General features: G+C 46.8%; 1 protein-coding gene across 1 annotated transcript in view; it reads right to left on the bottom strand.

The window, feature by feature from the left end:
* pappa2 (pappalysin 2) overlaps positions 1-18,941 on the bottom strand; it is a 477,685-nt gene that overhangs the window by 177,666 nt on the left and 281,078 nt on the right. The gene's annotated exons all lie outside the window — the stretch shown is intronic.

The raw sequence follows: 18,941 nt of genomic DNA, 5'->3' as shown, positions 1-18,941 counted from the left end.
GGAGATATGTGCAGATGCTGGAACAGGCTGGAGGAGCTGAATGGCCTCTACCTGTTGCTATGCATCACCTCCCCAGCCAGCATTCACCTGCAGCAAAGGTGGTAGCGCCACGAGCAAATGAGAGGTCACACACAGACCTCAGGTGGACGTGGAGGTGAAGAGATTAATGCAGTAAATCTGTAAGCGTGACATCATCCGAATCTCTGCTGCTTGCTTAATGCGCTAAACTCGCATCAAGGACTGTTCATCTATCACCCCTGCTCACCAAAATCCATCAGCTCCTGTCAAGCAATGTCTTGATTTTAAAACTCTCGCCCCCATTTTAAAATCCCTCCATGGTCTCGTCCCTCCCTATCTCTGTGATCTCCTCCAGTCGTTGCTCTGTCTGATAATCTCAGAATGGGTGTTAGAACAGCATCAGGATATATTTAATAACAATGTTAAATTGTAGCTATGTTAAATTGCGCGCATACATGAAGTGTGTCAAATTGACAGCTTTTTGAAATTAAATTTCACCTTGGCTCAAGTAAACATTTTTGAAATGGTTTAATCAGCCTCCCTCTTTCATGTCTTGATAATCTATTTGGAGCTTTTGAAAGGACAAGACATCTTGTGTAATCTTTAAAATGAACCTGTCTAAAACTACTAATGATTCTTAACTGGCCAAGTGTTTCTGTATTATAAAAAGTAGTAACGTAATTATTCTTTAGTTAATATAGTAATTGACAATTATTTGTTATTTTCTACTATACTGCAGGGCAAGCTAAGCTTAAGTACCATAAGAATATATGCTGTATTATTGCTTTCGTTTCACTCATCCCATTTGTGCTTGGTAGTTAAAGCCTAAAGCGTAATTGAGTGCAGTTATTTGACCATCTACCAAAGATCAGGAGGATCCCACACTGGTAAAGAACCAATCGCTGAATCAATCTCTGATTGAGTTTCGAAGAGTGAGGGGTGATCTCACTGAAACTTATATAACTATTACAGGGCGTGACAGGGTGGATGTGGGTAAGATGTTTCTCCTGGCTGATGAGTCTAGAGCCAGGGTACACAGGCTCAGAATAAGGGGCAGGTTATTTAGGACTGAGATGAGGAGGAATTTCTTCACTCAGAGGGCGGTGAATCTGGAATTCTGTACCCCAGAGGGCTGTGGAAGCTCAATCATTGAGCATGTTCATACAGAAGTCGATAGATTTCTGGATATTAATGACATAAAGGGATATGGGGAAAATGGGGTAGAGGTAGATCTGTTTGTAGATCAGCCATGATCTGTTTGAATGGCAGGGCAGGCTCAATGGGCCAAATGGCCTACTCCTGCTCCTATGTTCTTCTGTTCCTAAAACAAAGCGTGTATTTTCCATACCTCAGGATGAAACATATCTAGATAGAAGGGCAGGAGAAAACTTTCGGCTCCAAGGAAAGCAGTCCCAGGTTCTACTGTCCCTCAAGGTAACTGAAATGCCTCACCTCCGGTATCATTTTGGGAAATCTTCTCTGTTCCCTCTCCAAAGCCTTTTTAAAAATTCTTTCAGGGGATGTGGGCATTGCTGACTCAGCCAGAATTTATTGCCCATTCCTAATTGCCCTTGAGAAGGTGGTGCTGAGCTGCCTTCTTGAACCACTGCAGTCCATGTGGTGTAGGTACACCCACAGTGCTGTTAGCGAGAGAATTCTAGGATTTTGACCCAGCGACAGTGAAGGAACAGTGATATATTTCCAAGTCAGGATGGTGACTGATTCGAGGGGAACTTGCAGGTGGTGATGTTCCCTTCTATCTGCTGCCCTCGTCCTTCTAGATGGTAGTGGTTGTGGGTTTGGAAGGTGCTGTCTAAGGAGCCTGGCTGAATTCCGCAGTGCATCTTGTAGATGGTACACACTGCTGCTACTGTGCATCGGTGGTGAAAAGAGTGAATGTTTGTGGATGTGGTGCCAATCAAGTGGACTGCTTTGTCCTGGATGGTGCCAAGCTTCTTGAGTGTTGTGGGAGCTGCATTCATCCAGGCAAGTGGAGAGTATTCCATCACACTCCTGACTTGTGCCTTGTACATGGTGGACAGGCTTTGGGAGTCAGGAGTTGAGTTACTCATTGTAGGATTCCTAGCCTCTGACCTGCTCTTGTAGCCACAGTATTTATATGGTTAGTCCAGTTCAGTTCCTGGTCAATGATAACCCCCAGGAGGTTGATGGTGGGGGATTCAGTGATGGTAATGCCATTGAATGTCAATGGGATGATGGATAGATTCTCTGTTGCTGGAGATGGTCATTGCCTATCACTTGTGTGGCACAAACGTTACTTGTCAGCCCAAGCCTGGATATTGTCCAGGTCTTGCTGCATTTGGACATGGACTGCTTCAATATCTGAGGAGTCACAAATGTGCTGAAAATTGTGCAATCCTCAGTGAACATTCCCACTACTGATCTTATGATGGAAGAAAGGTTGTTGATGAAGCAGCTGAAGATGGTTGGGCCTAGGGCACTACCCTGAGAAACTCCTGCGGTGATGTCCTGGAACTAAGATGATTGGCCTCCAACAACAACAATCATCTTCCTTTGTGCTAGGTATGACTCCAACCAGTGGTGAGTTTTCCCCCTGATTGCCATTGACTTCAATTTTGCTCGTGCTCCTTGATGCCACACTCGGTCAAATGTTGCCTTGATGTCAAGGGCAGTCAGTCTCACCTCACTTTGGGAGTTCAACTCATTTATCCATGTTTGAACCAAGGCTGTAATGAGGTCAGGAGTTGAGTGACCCTGGTGGAACTCAAACTGAGCAGCAGTGAGCAGGTTATTGCTGATCAAGTGCTGCTTGATAGCACTGTTGATGATCCCTTCCATTACTTTACTGATGATCAAGTATAGACTCATGGGGCGGTAATTGGCAGGGTTGATTTGTCCTGCTTTCTGAGTACAGAACATATCTTGACAATTTTCCGCATTGCCAGGTAGATGCCGGTGTTGTAGCTGTACTGGAACAGCTTGGCTAGGGATACGGCAAGTTCTGGAGCACAAGTCATCAGTACTATCGCCGGAATATTGGCAGGGCACATAGCCTTTGCACTATCCAGTGCCTTCAGCCATTTCTTGCTTTCACATGGAGTGAATCAAATTGGCTAAAGACAAGCAACTGTGATGCTGGGGGCTGAGATGGATCATCCACTCGGCACTTCTGGCTAAAGATTGTTGCAAATGCTTCAGCCTTATTTTTTGCACTAACGTGCTAGGCTCCCCCATCATTGAGGATGGGGATATTCGTGTAGCCTCCTCCTCCAGTGAGTTGTTTAATTGTCCACCACCATTCACAATTGGATGTGGCAGGACTGCAGAGCTTAGATCTGATCCGTTGGTTGTGGGGTCGCTTAGCGCTGTCTAACACTGCTGCTTATGTTGTTTAGCACACAAGTAGTCCTGTGTTGTAGCTTCACCAGGTTAACACCTCATTTTTAGGTATGCCTGGTGCTGCTCCTGGCGTGCCCTCCTGCACTCTTCATTGACATCCTTCTGAAAGGGTGGTGCCCAGGAATGAACACAATATTCCAGCTGAGGCCTAACCAATGATTTACAGTATAAAAGTTTAACGGAATGGATTTGCATAGTTAGTATTAAGGTTGAATATGAAGAATGAAGTTAAATCATTTACATCAACAGTCCTCAGGTTGGGTTTTCCCCTAGATTTCAGGACACCGATGTTGGGATCCAATGGGATCCTGACATCACACTTGCCAACAGCCGCGCTGTGGAGCAATCTTCCAGGAGGCTGTCTCCCTACTGGCTGCCTCTGGGCTTGCCCTCCAAATAAGGATGACAGATGGGCTTCTGTTGCTGCTGACTCAATCAAGGGGGCAGAGCATTGGCAGCCCCATTGGGAGAGGTGGGCGCTGCTGAGGTAGGTCGGAGACCACGAGGGTGCCTCAACATAAAGGTACACTCACTGGCCTCTACGCCAAACTGGCGCATGAGTCGGCCTGGACGGGGGATCCTTCCGTTGAATCGATATGGGCTGCAATTGCAGCCCTCGTCTGGGCCGCTCCGCCGCTGGCAAAATACCAGGGAGGCCACAAAACCGTCCATAACTGAGACCTCAACAAAATAAATTGGTTGCCCGCCTCTATGGAATAGGCTGCCTGTCCACATGCCAGGCCACCCTGGGAACCTTCCCTGGCAGCAAGAATGTGTTGGAGAGGCACCCCAAAGTGGCTACCCTGCCCCCCACATTCCTATTTTCCCAGCCCCCTTACCACCAAGCTTGGCATCAAGGGCTGGGAAAATTCAGCCCTTCCATTCATATAAATGTGATGAAGACCATCAGCATATTTCTAGTCAAAAAATTCCGAGGTAAATCAGTTTCATATGTGCTCGGTGTCCGATCATTCTTAGTTTGGCAGTACAGATGTAAGGAACCAAGAGCTCTGGTTGGCACATCTACCTGCAGTGCTGGCAGAATAAAACATCTGCGAACAGCAAAGTCTGCTTATCAAGAACCTTTTTGAAGGGATGAACTTTCACATGTGTGAAGCGGTAATGACATTAGAGGGATATGGTAGTGCAGTAGTTATTAAACTAGACCAGTAACCCAGAGGCCTGGGGAAGAATTTTCCACATGTCGGGCAGGCTGTGCAGGAGCGGGCGCAGGCGGGCGCGGACCCGATCACCGCCCGCGATCAGGTCTGCGCCGCCAGTTTACATGGGCGGCCCAATTAGGGCCTGCCCAGCATACTTCACGACTCCCGTGCATAGCGGGAGTGGGTAGGCGGTGGGCACGCTCAGACTGCTGGGTCCAATGGCAACCCGGCAGCCTGTATAAAGGAAGGCTTGGCACCCTGGGGAGGGCTGCTCGCAATGGCTGGGTGAAGGGCTCTTCAGAGGGGCAATGTGGGTGACACAAGTCCAGAGGGTAGGCCTTCGGGGCAGACCAGGCTTGAGGGTAGGCCAGCAGGGCAGTGTGCCTTGCATTTTTCAGACGAGTGCCTAGCTGCCCTCCTGGAGGAGGTGGCAGCACGGTGGGAGATCCTTCTTCTGAGGGATGGGAGGTGGTTGGCTCCCCACCTGACCAAACGTGTGGGAGGAGGTGGTCGAGAGTGTGAGCTCCCCCATGATGTGGTGCAGCGCACACGGGTTCAGTGCCACAAAAGGTTCAATGATCTCCTGCGCTCGGGAAGGGTGAATAACATGTTGCCTCAAGTCGCTTAATTGCAGCCGTCAGTCATCCTTTCCCCCAAACCCACCCCAGCCACCCCCCGGCGTCTCCGAGTAAAGTAACGTCATTCAATCCCTCACGGCATGTATCCCTCGCTGGGTGTGCCAGCAGATATTGCCCATGCCCAGTTCACCCTGAGAGGGTTGAGCTAGGATGTGTTCTGCATCCGCAGTATGTGTGACACTGACACCCAGAGTATAGAATGGGGTTGAAAGTCAAGGATCTGCACCTGGGCAGAGTGCTGGAACTGGGAAGCATGTCAAAGTCAGGGTGCTAACATGCTGGGAGGGGAGCTTCCAGTTGGTGGGGCATCAATCCATCTGCTGGTGTTGGCGCTCCACGTCCTTGTGCCTCCTGGCTTAGCAAAGTGAGACCTTGTGATGCCACATGTGAAGGAGGCAGCATTTGGCCGGGGGTGGGTGGGGTCAGCCCTGGCTTGTTTGGGTGAGTGTGCGGCACCTGTGGGGTGAAGAAGAACTGGAGCCCTGCAATGTCCCACTCTGGCTGGGTTGGCAGGGATGTGATCGGAATTCAGGCGCAGGCTGGACTAATCAATGCTCCGCTCTCCTTTTCAGGAGAAGACTGTGCACCATGCGTTGGAACGAATGCGAACTGGCGGAGGCCAGGCCCAGTTGGCCATCCTAACGGCTTTCGAGCAGCAGGCCATGGATCTGGAGAGGTACCATGTCCCCAGATCCACCAGTGGCGGTGAGGCTGGGGTGCCATGGGGAGGTATGTTTGGCGAGCAGTCAGGTCACCATGTGTGTCACAGAAGCCATGGCACTGCTGAATGCTCCGTGATTGAAGTTAGCAACATGGGTTTACCCTTGACTATGGAAGGGTGAACACATAATGATCTGGGGGAGCGGCATGCAAGTTGACATTGTCTGCACTGTAACTAATCAAACGTCTTTTTCCTTCCTTTCAGCAGAATCGGAGCAGGGCCAGGAGGAGGAGACAGAGGGCCCACCTCTCATCCCTGAAGCCCCAGAGCAAATGCACTCACCAGCGCCACACCATCTCAGCCAGGCAGGCACCAGAGCAGATACTGGCACTTTGGTGGGAATTAGATCTTTGGCTAGTGCCCCGGGGCATGGCAGTGAGGGCACTTCACAGTCGCTTGAGGTGTGGGTAAAGACAGAGTGCCCAGAGCGCCGGCAGTCGGAGGACTGCTGGGGGCCAGGTACATGCTCAGTCGGTAGCTGATGATGAGCCTCTGGAGTCATCCGTGAGGCGGTGAACGCAGGAAGTGCAACAGGGTATGTGGGACAATCTGGTGGAGATACATGAGGCTGTACGTGGCATGGTGCCCATGCTGGAAGAGTCCACGTGGAGCATTGTTGATGCAATGAGCCTCATGGCTGAGCACCATCTTCCTCCATGGAGACAGTGGCCACTTTTGTGGAGAGCCACCTCTAGGAGAACAATCAGGTCCTCCTGGGGTTGGGCTTGGACCTGCAAGCCCTCACAGTGGCATTGGCCACAGCTGGTCAGTGCCAGTGTGGGGAATGGTTTGGGCACCAAGTATCCCAGCTTGGTGACCATCCATCTACGGGGAGCAGGGAGGCCCAAGGCGACGTCACGTCGGCACAGCAGCTGCCTGTCGTCTCTGCGGGCTCCTCTCAGGACGTTCCGGATGAGGGCAGCAGCTCCTCCCCCCTTCTGCCAGTGACCATGGCATCCGATGAGGCTGCGGCGACTGGGGAGATGCCAGCTGTGGAACTGGCAGCTCCTTCCCAGGCGGGGCCAGCAAATGCTCCGCGGGCCAGAGGACGCCCGCCAAGGTCATCGAGGCCAACAGGACAGCAGAGTGAGCAGGCTGTCTCAGATGCCAGTGCCAACGAGGGGACAGCACCTAGACGTAGCACCCGTAAGTGTAAATTTAAGGCACCTTAGGCACACCACGGGTTTCTCACTGGTGCTTTTATGTTGGCCCACAGCACTAGTCGAAGACTCGGTGTGATGCCCAACGCCGTTTTTGTTTTGCTTTATGAAGTTACATTTGTTCACTCAATAAATTTTGACATGTTGCCGTGCCTCATTACTTCTGCATGTGTATGGGAAGCCATGATGTTATGAGTGAGTTGTTTGACATTGAGCTTTGTTGACAAGGGCCTTAGTTAATGTTATTATCTAGGCTGATTTGGCACTCAGGTATCGAGTGTGGAGCCTGTGTAACACTTGAGATCAGGGCTGAGGTAATATTCAAGAGCAAAATACTGCAGATACTGAAAATCTGAAATTAAAAATTGAAAATGCTGGAAACGCTCAGCAGATCAGGTGGCACCTGTGGAAAGAGGGAAACAAAGCGAACATTTCAGGTCGATGACCATTCAATGGTTCATCACTTCATCGATCGTAAGCTTTAGCTGTTTCTCTCCACAGATGCTGCCTGACTTGCTGAGCATTTCCAGCATTTTCTCTTTTTATATCTGAGGTAATAAGGCTTTGTCAGGCGCATTGTCTTCTGGTTGAAATGTGAAATCAAGATACCGTTTGCTATTCTCAGATGGGCGCATAAGATCTTCTATGATGAACAAACAGCTCCTCTGATGTGCTGGGAAACATTCATTCCTCAACCAACACGAGAAAAGTAGGCTGTTTTTATGTCATTTTATGCCAGTTATGAGACTTTGCTATCTGCAAATTGGCTGCTATATTTGCCCTCAAAATGAGAGCAACTACACTTCAACGCAAGTAATTCTCTCAGAAGCACTGAAAAATCCCGAAGATATGAGAGATGCTATATAATTATAAATTCTTCTCTCCCCTTCCCAATCATCTACACACCTTCCACCATAAAATCCTTGCTCTTCAAACACCATGATGTGTTAATTATCACTGGACTTTAACTCAACGATTTACTTCTACACACCACCATGCCAGCATTTACAGATCCCAGGTATAACCATACAGTGTAATGTACAGTTTTATCAGGTCAGACAGGGACCAAAGATTTAACTCGCCTCTTATTTAAACAGAAAAAACATTAACCAATATGCTTTTACAATGCTCAAGCGCAGAAAGAAGTCTTATAGTACTTCTAAACTACCAGGATGGAATACCGTGAACTAGATAGACCATTTCATCTAGAAATTCCAATGTTCCTAATAATGCTGCTTTGGGTGGCTGAAAATAAAGCCTTTGTACTGTCCCATACATGCCAAACTACAAAACTCTCAAAACCTTGTCAGCTTCTAAAAAGTTGACAAGCGTAAAACAATATCTAACTGATAATGAGTGCTTAATAAAGTTCTACAATCAACGTTATTGCTTCAAGAAAATTTAATTATTTTTATTGAATTGTTTTTACTGCTGTTATAAGGAACAGGAGAAGGCCATTCAGCCCGTTGAGTCTGCTCCACCATTCAATACAATGATGGCTGACCAAACAGTTCAATGCCTTTTACCCACACTATCCCCATAACTCTTTACGTTATCATTAATCAGAAATCTATCAAACTCAATTAAACATGCTCAATAACTGAGCTTCCACGGCCCTTTGGAGTAGAGAATTCCAAAGATTCACAACCCTCTGAGTAAAGAAATTTCTCCTCATCTCGGTCCAAAGCGGCTGCCCCCTTATTTTGTAATTGTATCCCCTGATTCTAGGCTCCCCAACGAGGGGAAACATCTTAACTGAATCTATTACCCTGTCTATTCCTTTAAGTATTTTGTAGGTTTCAATGAGATCACCTCTCATTCTTCGAAACTCTAGAGAATACAGGCCCAGTTTCCCCAATCTCTCTTCAGAAGACAGTCCCTCCATCCCCGGAACAAGTCTGGTGAGCCTTCATTGCACTCCCTCTATAGCAATAATATCCTTTCTGAGGTAAGGGGACCAAAACTGCACACAGTGCTCCAGGTGCAGTCTAACCAAGCTTCTACACAATTGAAGCAAGACTTCACTACTCCTGTACTCAAATCCTCTTATAATAATGGCTAACATTCCATTAGCCTTCCTATTAGCTTGCTGCACCTGCATGTTTGCTTTCATTTATGGGCAAGGACACCCAGGTCCCTTTGTACATCTACACTTTCTAACCTCTCACCATTTAAGAACTACTCTGCACATCTATTCCTCCTACCAAAGTGGATAACCTCACATTTTTCCACGTTATATTCCATCTGCCATGTTCTTGCCCACTCACTAAATCTGTCCAAATCCTCCTGTAGCTGCTTTACATCTTCCTCACAACACACATTCCCGCCTAACTTTGTATCATCCATGAACTTGGAAATAATACATTTGGTCCCCACATCCAAATCATTGACATATATTGTGAACAGCTGGGGCCCAAGTACTGATCCTTGCGGTACTCCACTAGTCACAGCCTGCCAACGCGAGAATGATCTGTTTATTCCTACTCTCTGTTTTCTGCCTGTTAGCCAATCCTTAATCCCAGTACATTGCCTCCTGTCCCATGTGCTTTTATGTTGCTAATCAACCTCCTGTGGGAGACTTTATCAAAAGCCTTCTGAAAATCCAAGTATACTATGTCCATCGACTCTCCTTTTTCAATTTTGTTAGTAACCTCCTCAAAAAACTCCAACAAATTCATCAAACATGATTTCCCATTTGCAAATCCATGCTGACTTTGCCCAATCAGATCATGATTATCCAAGTATCCATTTATCACATCCTTTATTATAGATTGTAGCATTTTCCTTTCTACTGCTGTAAGGCTAACAGATCTGCAGTTCCCTGTGTTCTCTCTCCCTCTACTTTAAATAGTGGGGTAACATTTGCTACCTTCCAATCTTCAGGAACCATTCCAGAATCTAGAGGATTTTGGAAAATGATCACCAATGTATCCACTAACTCTATAGCAACCTTTTTCAACACTCTGGAACGCAGAATATTGGGTCACGGGGATTTATCAACTTTCAGTCCCATTAATTTCTCCAATACAACCTTCTTACTTATATTAATTTCCTTCAACTCCTCATTCTCCCTAATCCCTTGGGTCTCTAAATCTGGGAGATTCTTTGCCATTTCTCTATTCCCTATTATGAATTCTCCTGGCCCTGCCTGTAATGAACCCATATTTGTTCTTAGTCAAACACTTCCCTTTTACATACCTATAGAAGCTTTTACAATCCATTTTAATGTTTTTTGCTAGATTGCATTCAGATTCTGTTCTCACTTTCTTTACCAGTTTCTTGGTCTTCCTTTGTTCTATTCTAAAAACCTCCCAATCCTCGGGTTTACTACTAATTCTGAAAACTTTCTAAGCCTTTTCTTTTAATCTTATACAATCCTTAACTTCCTTTGTTAGCCACGGTTGACTGACTTTTCTTTTTGGGTTTTTGTGCCTTGAAGGAATGTATGGTTGCTGCAAACTATGTAATAATTCTTTGAAGACTATTCATTGCCTATGTACAGTCATACCTTTTCATATATTTTCCCATTCTACCTCAGCCAATTTGTCCCTCATGCCTTCATAATTTCCTTTATTCAACTTTAACACCCTTGCTTCAGAATGAACGACCTCACTTTCAAACATAATGTAAAATTCTATCATATTATGGTCACTCATCCCTAAAGGTTCTTTTACACGAGGTTATTAATTAGCCCTTTATCCTTACATAATACTAGATCTAAAATAGCCTGTCCTCTAGTTGGCTCCTCAACATCCTGCTCTAGAAAACCACCCCTAACACACTCCAGAAACTCATCTTCCACAGCATTAGTGTTCAATTGGTTTACCTGGTCTATATGCAGATTGAAGTCACCCATGATTACTGTGTTGCCCATGCTACATGCTTCTCTCATCTCCTAATTAATAACGTGCTCCATATTACCACTACTGTTTGGTGGCCTATAAATAACTCCAACCAATACTGCTGCCCTTTGCTGTTTCTTAGCTCCACCCAAACAGATTCCACAAATTGTTCTTCCGATCTGAGGTCCGCCATTACTAATGCACTGATCCCGTCCCTTATTATCAATGCAACCCCACCTCTTTTCCCTTCTTGTCTGCCCTTCCTAAACATTGAATACTCCTTGAGTATTCAGTCCCCAGCTTTGGTCACCATGCAGCCATGCTTCCATAATGGCAATTATATCACACCCATTTGCCTCTATTTGTGCCTTTAAATCATTTACCTTATTGCAAATGCTGCGCACATTCAGGTAGAGTGCCCTTAGCTTTGTCTTTTTGACATCATTCTGCATTCAAAACATTATCAATGCTCTGCTTTGTTTCTCCTGCCTTCTGGTCTCACTACTACTCCCTGTTACCAACTTTACTTTCTTCCAATTTGGGCCACCGCTCAGGTTCCCAACCCCCTGACAAGTTAGTTTAAACCCACCCCAACATCACTAGCAAACCTCCCTGTGAGTACATCAGTCCCAGTCCTGTTAAGATGTAACCCGTCCAGCTTGTACAGGTCCCACCTGCCCCAGAACTTGTCCCAATGCCTCAGAAATCTGATGCCTGCCCTCCTACGCCAGTTCTCCAGCCATGTATTTAATCAATCAATCCTCCTATTCCTATGCACACTAGCACGTGGCACTGGGAGAGATTACTGCTCTTGAGGTCCTGCTTTTTAATTTCCTTCCTAACTCCATGAAACCTGCTTTCAGGGCCTCATCCCTCTTCTTACCCATGTCGTTGGTACCAATATGGACCACGACTTCTGGCTGATCCCCCCTCCCCCTGAAGGATATCCTGCAGCCACTCCATGACATCCTTGACCCTGGCACCAGGGAGGCAATACACCATCCTGGAGTCACGTTTACTGCTGCAGGAATACCTGTCTGATTCCCTGGCTATGGAATCCCCTGTCACTATTGCCCTTCCATTCTTCTTCCTCCCTCCTGTACAGCTGAGCCGCCCATGGTGCCACAGGCTTGGCTCTGGCTATACTCCCCTGAGAAACCATCGCCCTCATCAGCTTCCAAAATGGAAAACTGATTAGCAAGCAGGATAGGCTGAGTGGACTCCTGCACTATCTGCCTGATTCTCTTAGACTGTCTGGTGCTCACCCATTCCCTCTCTGGCTGTACGCTTCTGAGCTGCAACGTGACCACCTCCTTAAACGTGCTATCCACGTAATCCTCAGCCTTGCGGAAGCAGAACAGTGACTCAAGCGTCAAAACCCCAGAGCTCAAACTTGTGCACCTGGTGACACTTCCTATAGATGTGTTTGTCAGAGACATTTGGTGCATCCACAACTTCACACATACCACAGGATGTACACTCCACTTGGCCAAGCTGACTTGCCATCCCTTAGCTCTAAAAATTATTTATTACACTTAAAGTAAGTAGAATGTCTAGAATAAATTACTAGTAACAACGTTACCATACTTACGCTAACTTTATCTTACTTTGGTTTACTTTATTACTTCATTTCACTTTGACTTCGACTTGATTTAACTTTACTTCCCTATTGCTAGTGTTCCTTAGATACTTCCTAATAAATGAAATGTTTTTCTAGTTGTAAGCTATTTAAATGCACTCCCTGACAGCAGCTTCTCACCGATCAATGAACTTGCAGTTTTCCTGTGATGTCACTCCTGGATTTTTTTTCAAACTCGGCCCCCTGCCCAAGCAGAGGTGTCCTTCGCAGGTCCTGCTGTCTCCGCTTCTGCGAGGGACACCTTACTCAGGTAGCGGATAAATAGAGGGCGAGGCTCGGGGCCTTCACTCACCTGGCAGGTGGACTCTGATTGTAAGAGACGTTGCCATGGAGAATGCATCAGGTAACAGTTAATTGCCAAGGTTTTGCAGGTACAGCTGTCTCTGCTCCCGGAAGGTGAGTGAAGGCCCCGAGCCTCGCCCTCTATTTATCTGTTGCCCGAGTAGAGGCGTCCCTCGCAGGTCCGGCTGTTACCACTTCCAGAAGGTGAGTGAAGGCCCCGAGCCTTGCCCTCTATTTATCCGCTACCCGAGTAGAGGTGTCCCTCGCGGGTTGGACTATCTCCGCTCCTGGAAGGTGAGTGGTATTACATTGCACGATTCAATTTGCTTTTCTGCATAAAATGGTCTCGGTATGACATGCAAACAAAAGTAGCAATGGTGGAAGTGCAGTAGAATATGAACAAATCATGACATAAGCTGCAGCTATGCACATCATTAGTTCCATTATATGGGGCAAATACTGTGATTAAAGTGTAATATTGCTTAAAACTAAAAAAGAAGCTTGGGGGACAGCCATTCCCCAGTTCATTCCCCTTGGCAATGCCTTGATCAATCAGTGTCCACCCGTCTGGTTTGAATTTAAACAAAACCTTGGCAATTAACTACAGAGACAAAAACAAAAAGCTACTGCGGATGCTGGAAATCCAAAACAAAAACAGAATTACCTGGAAAAACTCAGCAGGTCTGGCAGCATCGGTGGAGAAGAAAAGAGCTGACATTTTGAGTCCACATGACCCTTCAACAGAACTGAATATAGTTAGGAGAGGGGTGAAATATAAGCTGGTTTAAGGTGGGGGGCGGGGGGAGAGAAGTTGAGGGTGGGGTAGTTGTGGGGACAAGCAAGCAGTGATAGGAGCAGATAATCAAAAGATGTCACAGACAAAAGGATCAAAGAGGTGTTGAAGGTGGTGATATTATCTAAGAAAAGTGCTAATTAAGAATGGATGGCAGGACACTCAAGGTACAGCTCTAGTGGGGAATGGGGTGGAAAGACTGACAAGGTATTAGTTGTAGATTTAAAAATAATGGAAATAGGTGGGAAAAGAAGAATCTATATAAATTATTGAAAAAAAAAAACAAAAGGGAGGGGGAGTTTAAGATCTAAAGTTGTTGAATTCAATATTCAGCCCGGAAGGCTGTAAAGTGCCTAGTCGGAAGATGAGGTGCTATTCCTCCAGTTTGCGTTGGCCTTCACTGGAACAATGCAGCAAGCCAACGACAGACATGTGGGCAAGAGAGCAGGGTGGAGTGTTAAAATGGCAAGCGACAGGGAGGTTTGGGTCTTTCTTGCGGACAGACCGCAGGTGTTCTGCAAAGCGGTCGCCCAGTTTGCGTTTGGTCTCTCCAATGTAGAGGAGACCGCATTGGGAGCAACGAATGCAGTAGACTAAGTTAGGGGAAATTCAAGTGAAATGCTGCTTCACTTGAAAGGAGTGTTTGGGCCCTTGGACGGTGAGGAGAGAGGAAGTGAAGGGGCAGGTGTTGCATCTTCTGCGTGGGCATGGGGAGATGCCATAGGTGGGGGTTGAGGAGTAGGGGGTGATGAAGGAGTGGACCAGGGTGTCCCGGAGGGAATGATCCCTACGGAATGCCGCCGGGGGGGTGAAGGGAAGATGTGTTTGGTGGTGGCATCATGCTGGAGTTGGCAGAAATGGTGGAGGATGATCCTTTGAATGCGGAGGCTGGTGGGGTGATAAGTGAGGTCAAGGGGGACCCTATCATGTTTCTGGGAGGGAGGAGAAGGCGTGAGGGCCTAACTATACTCCTAACTATACTTCAGTTCTGTTGAAGGGTCATGTTGGACTCGAAACGTCAACTCTTTTCTTCTCCACTGATGCTGCCAGACCTGCTGAGTTTTTCCAGGTAATTCTGTTTTTGTCTTGGCAATTAACTGTTGCCTGGTGCATTCTCCATGGCAACGTCTCTTACAATCAGAGTCCACTTGCCAGCCAATCAGCACGCTTTTCTCATGCAACAATAATACTATTGGTATTCTTGCATATCTGTCCTGATGAGTGCAAGATGAAACGCTTTGACAGCATGTTTCTTTTTTCAGCAATACACCATACTACCAAACGACGGAAAGTATAACATTTGCACTGGTGGATTTAGAATGTTTAAAGAGGGAATTAGCTCAGGTAATATAATTGTAATTTTTATAGAGTGAGGGGTGGAGAAGAGTTTATGAACTCAAGCCTGCTCTAGATCTAGGTGCCACCCGAAGTGTGTGTCTCTGCGCTGGTGCAGGGTGTGGGTAAACGCTGTGACGGGTCTTCCAGGCTGTTTATTTCTAGGTCTTCAATGGAGAAGGTGTCCTCTTGGCTGGAGGTGAGGACCTGGATGGAGCTGAGGGACTGGCTGGCTGAGGGCGTCGGTTGCTTGACAGAGCTCCCTGTGAACCAGAGTAGAGATAAGTAGTGCATGGCAGCAGAGTTAAAAGCAGGAGAGAGAGCACTCACAGTTGCATTGAGAGAGGGATGATCAGGTGCAGGGTCCTCAGGCGGGTGTTCACTGCCAACCTCACCGTCACTGTAGGAACAGTCCACGTCCTCACCAGTCAGAGCGATGCCACGATCCTCAAAGTGAATGAGGTGCCTAATTTTGGATACTCCACCCCTGGCCTGGAACCTCTCCCTCTTGTTGTGAGCCAGCTTCTCCTGCATGAAAACAGACAGAGGGAGCGTGAGCAGGCGCGTGCCACGGCAGATGATAAGGATGCGTGGAATGTTTGTGTGGTGAGCGGAGACATAGACGGGATGAGGAAATGAGCTCCAGAGGATATGAGCCTGATGGAGATGTGAGGGTGTATGTGAGAGTTAGTGGTGTTGCCCCTTGAGGTGTGAGATCCCTGAGGATGTGTGATGGGTTTGTGAGTGTGTGAGTTGAGAGTGATGAGGTGACTTACCCAGGCAGAACAGATGAGATCATTCATCCTCTTCCTGCACTGGATGGCTGACCTCCTATGTGCTCCAATGGCACTGACTGCTGCTGCCACTGCCTCCCAGGCCAGATTGGTGACTCCTGTGGACCTCCTGCAGCCAGAGCAGGGGTAGAGGACATCACAGTGGGCCTCAAAGGCACCCAAAAGGCGCTCCACTGAGGCCTCACTATATTTGAGGGCTGCCGTCTTCCTGCCTTTCGGGGCCGTCTGTCACCTGGAGCAGCCCTGGTCTGCAGACATGAAGTAGGCTGCGGTTTAAATATAGCGCCCGAAGTGCGGAAGCGCTGTGGTGATGGTGTGGCGGGCAAATCAGAGACCGTCTGCCAGCGACCCGGCATGTTTCCTATGAATGCATTATTAATGAGGCGGGGTTTTTGAGCTGGGAAGGGGACGATACGGCGCTAAAACCCGCCATTGCGGCCAACGGGAAAAACGCCGTTTTTGAAGGCTGCCACCACACTTAGTGCAATTCAGGGAAAATTCCGCACTATAAACGGGGCTAATTGAATCTCCTTGGGCCGAATGGCCTCCTGCTGTGCTGCATTCATCTATGACCCCATAAAATTAAGCAATACAAGCTGACAACGACCCATTGCCTCACAGATAGAGGAAATGGAATATATTCAACTCATTACATGGCAGTTATATACTTAAAAATCAGACCACCACTTCTGTCAGGAATGAAAATGATTTTCCCAACCATAACTTTTACACAGATTGGCCTTGTCGTAAATTTGCTAACTGGTGAATGTTGTAATCCCATTTCAAGCTGTGATTACAGATAGTGGTATTTTTGTTGCGAGAAAGCTTGGCCAATTAACGCACGCACAGAGTAAACACAAAGGGAAAACTTGGTAAATAAATCCCAGCTGTTCAGAAAAAGTAGCTGCTGCAAAATAAAACTCCAAACAAACATTACTTTAATCTGCTATTTATATTACCAATCAATCAACAAAAATAAGTCATGGTGTTTTACAAGATTAAAGTCATAGAAACACAATCTACCTCTACGCACTACTGATGTAGGCTATCGACCAGCTGAGCCCCTCAGATCATAATACAGTCTGTGTCTCAAGATTTACCTTTATGCCTGTCCACAGCTCCAGCCTCTGGACATAAGTTAGAGGGATCACTTCACAATACAGAAGGCTTGTATTACGTAAGGTCTGATGGGGTAAATTAAAGTCCCAAAGGTTGGCAAGCCTTAAAGGGCTGTGAAGTCACACAAACAGCGACTACGAAAGCTGACTGCTCACTCAAAGCGCAAGCTGTTGTCATCTTGGGAACACAGGAAATGTGGGAACAGGACTAGGCCATTCAGTCCCTCCGGCCTGTGCCGCCATTCAATTCGAGATCGCTTTCTTAACTCCATCTACCGGTTTTGGCTTTGTAACCCTTAATACCCTCACCAAACAAAAAAAATATCAATCTCAGTTTTGAAATTTCCGACTGACCCACAACCTCAACAGCTTTTTGGTGAAGAGTTTTCCAGATTTCCGCTACCCACAGGGTGCAGAAGTGCTTCTTGACATCACTGCACTGCAGAACAGCCTAACTGTGCATTTTAGAATTCCCTTTGTTCTGGGTTCTCCCTCCACAGGAAATGGTTTGTCTCCATCTGCCCCATCACATCATATTAAAACATCTCATTTAGATTGCCCCTTAATCTTCTATACTCACAGGAGATCAAGTCTGGCCTGTGAAACCTATTTTACCCTTTTAGGCCCAGTTGTCGTTCTAGTGAGTCTGAGCTTCACCCACTCCAAGGCCAGTATATCCTTCCTGAGATGTGGTGCCAGAACAGGATGCAATATCCCAGATGGAGTTTATCTAATGGCTCATAGTATCACCCATTTGTATTGCAGATCCCATGAGATAAAGGGGCCAACTTTCCATTCATCTTTTTACTTACCCTTTGTACCTTTTCACTAGCTTTTAGAGATTTCTGTACTTGAAGCCCAAAATCTCTCTGCTCATCCACAACTCCAAGCTTCTCTCCATTCAGAAAATACTCTGATCTCTCTTTCTGAGGTCCAAAGTGGATGACCTCACACTTTCCCCACACTGAACTCCATCTGCCACAGTTTTGCCCATGCACATAATCTATCAATGTTCATTTGTAACTTGCTGCTCCCACGTATCTACACTGTTTACTGTGCCATCCAACTTAGTGTCATCAGCAAACTTGGATATACAGCTCTCTATTCTTTCATCCATATCATTTATAAATATAATGAAATGCTAAAAGCCCAGTACAGATCCCTGAGGGATGCCACCAGTTAACTCTGATAATTGAGTACAGACCCACCATCCCCACTCCCTGTATGCTACCTCCCAACAAATTCCTTATCCAAGTAAATATTATGTCCATACATACCACTGCGACATGTGACCCTACACAGTACGATGTAAAGTTACAGTATCTTACTGTACAAACATCAACAGCACACTTCCAAGTCTTTGCAGTTAGCATTAACAGGTTTTCCAAATCAGGATGGAGTGTAGCTTGGAGTGGACCGTGTAAGTGGTGGTGGTCCCTTGTACCTGTTGCCCTTGTTCCTCGAGGTGGTAAAGGTTACTGGTTTGGGAAGTGCTGTCAAAGAAGCTTTGGTGAGTTACAACAGTGCATCTTGCGTTTGATACACACCGCAGACACATTGCACCAGTGGTGGGAGGGAGTGAATATTTAAGTTGTGGATGAGGCATCAGTCGAGCCGTCTGCTTGGTCCTTGAGTGTTGTTGGAGCTGCACTCATCCAGGCAAGTGGAGAGTATTCCATTACACTCCTGACTTGTGCCCTGCAGCTGGTGGAATGGCTTTGGGGAATCAGGAGGTGAGTTACTCACCACAAGTGACCCAACCTTTAACCTGCTCTTGTAGCCACAGTATGTGTGTGACTGGTCAAGTAAGTTTGGCAATTCCAATTAGATATAACAAGGCTTTACTGCAACATTAGCAGAGCCACAGCGCTCAAGAAACAATTAACAGAATTAAGGATGGTATTGCACCATGTCACCCAGAGTTGTTTGAGACGTCCTGCAAGACCATCTACAGTCTTCCCCCATTGAAAGTCTGCAGCCTTCTACCAGCCATGCTGGGCTTACTGGGGTAGCACTACATTTGAGCACTAAACCAGGCAAAGATATCCGCAAGACAG

Source organism: Cetorhinus maximus, chromosome 17, assembly GCF_964194155.1.
Source record: "Cetorhinus maximus chromosome 17, sCetMax3.hap1.1, whole genome shotgun sequence".
Taxonomy (NCBI): Eukaryota; Metazoa; Chordata; class Chondrichthyes; order Lamniformes; family Cetorhinidae; genus Cetorhinus; species Cetorhinus maximus.
This window is presented reverse-complemented; position numbering and strand designations above follow the sequence as displayed.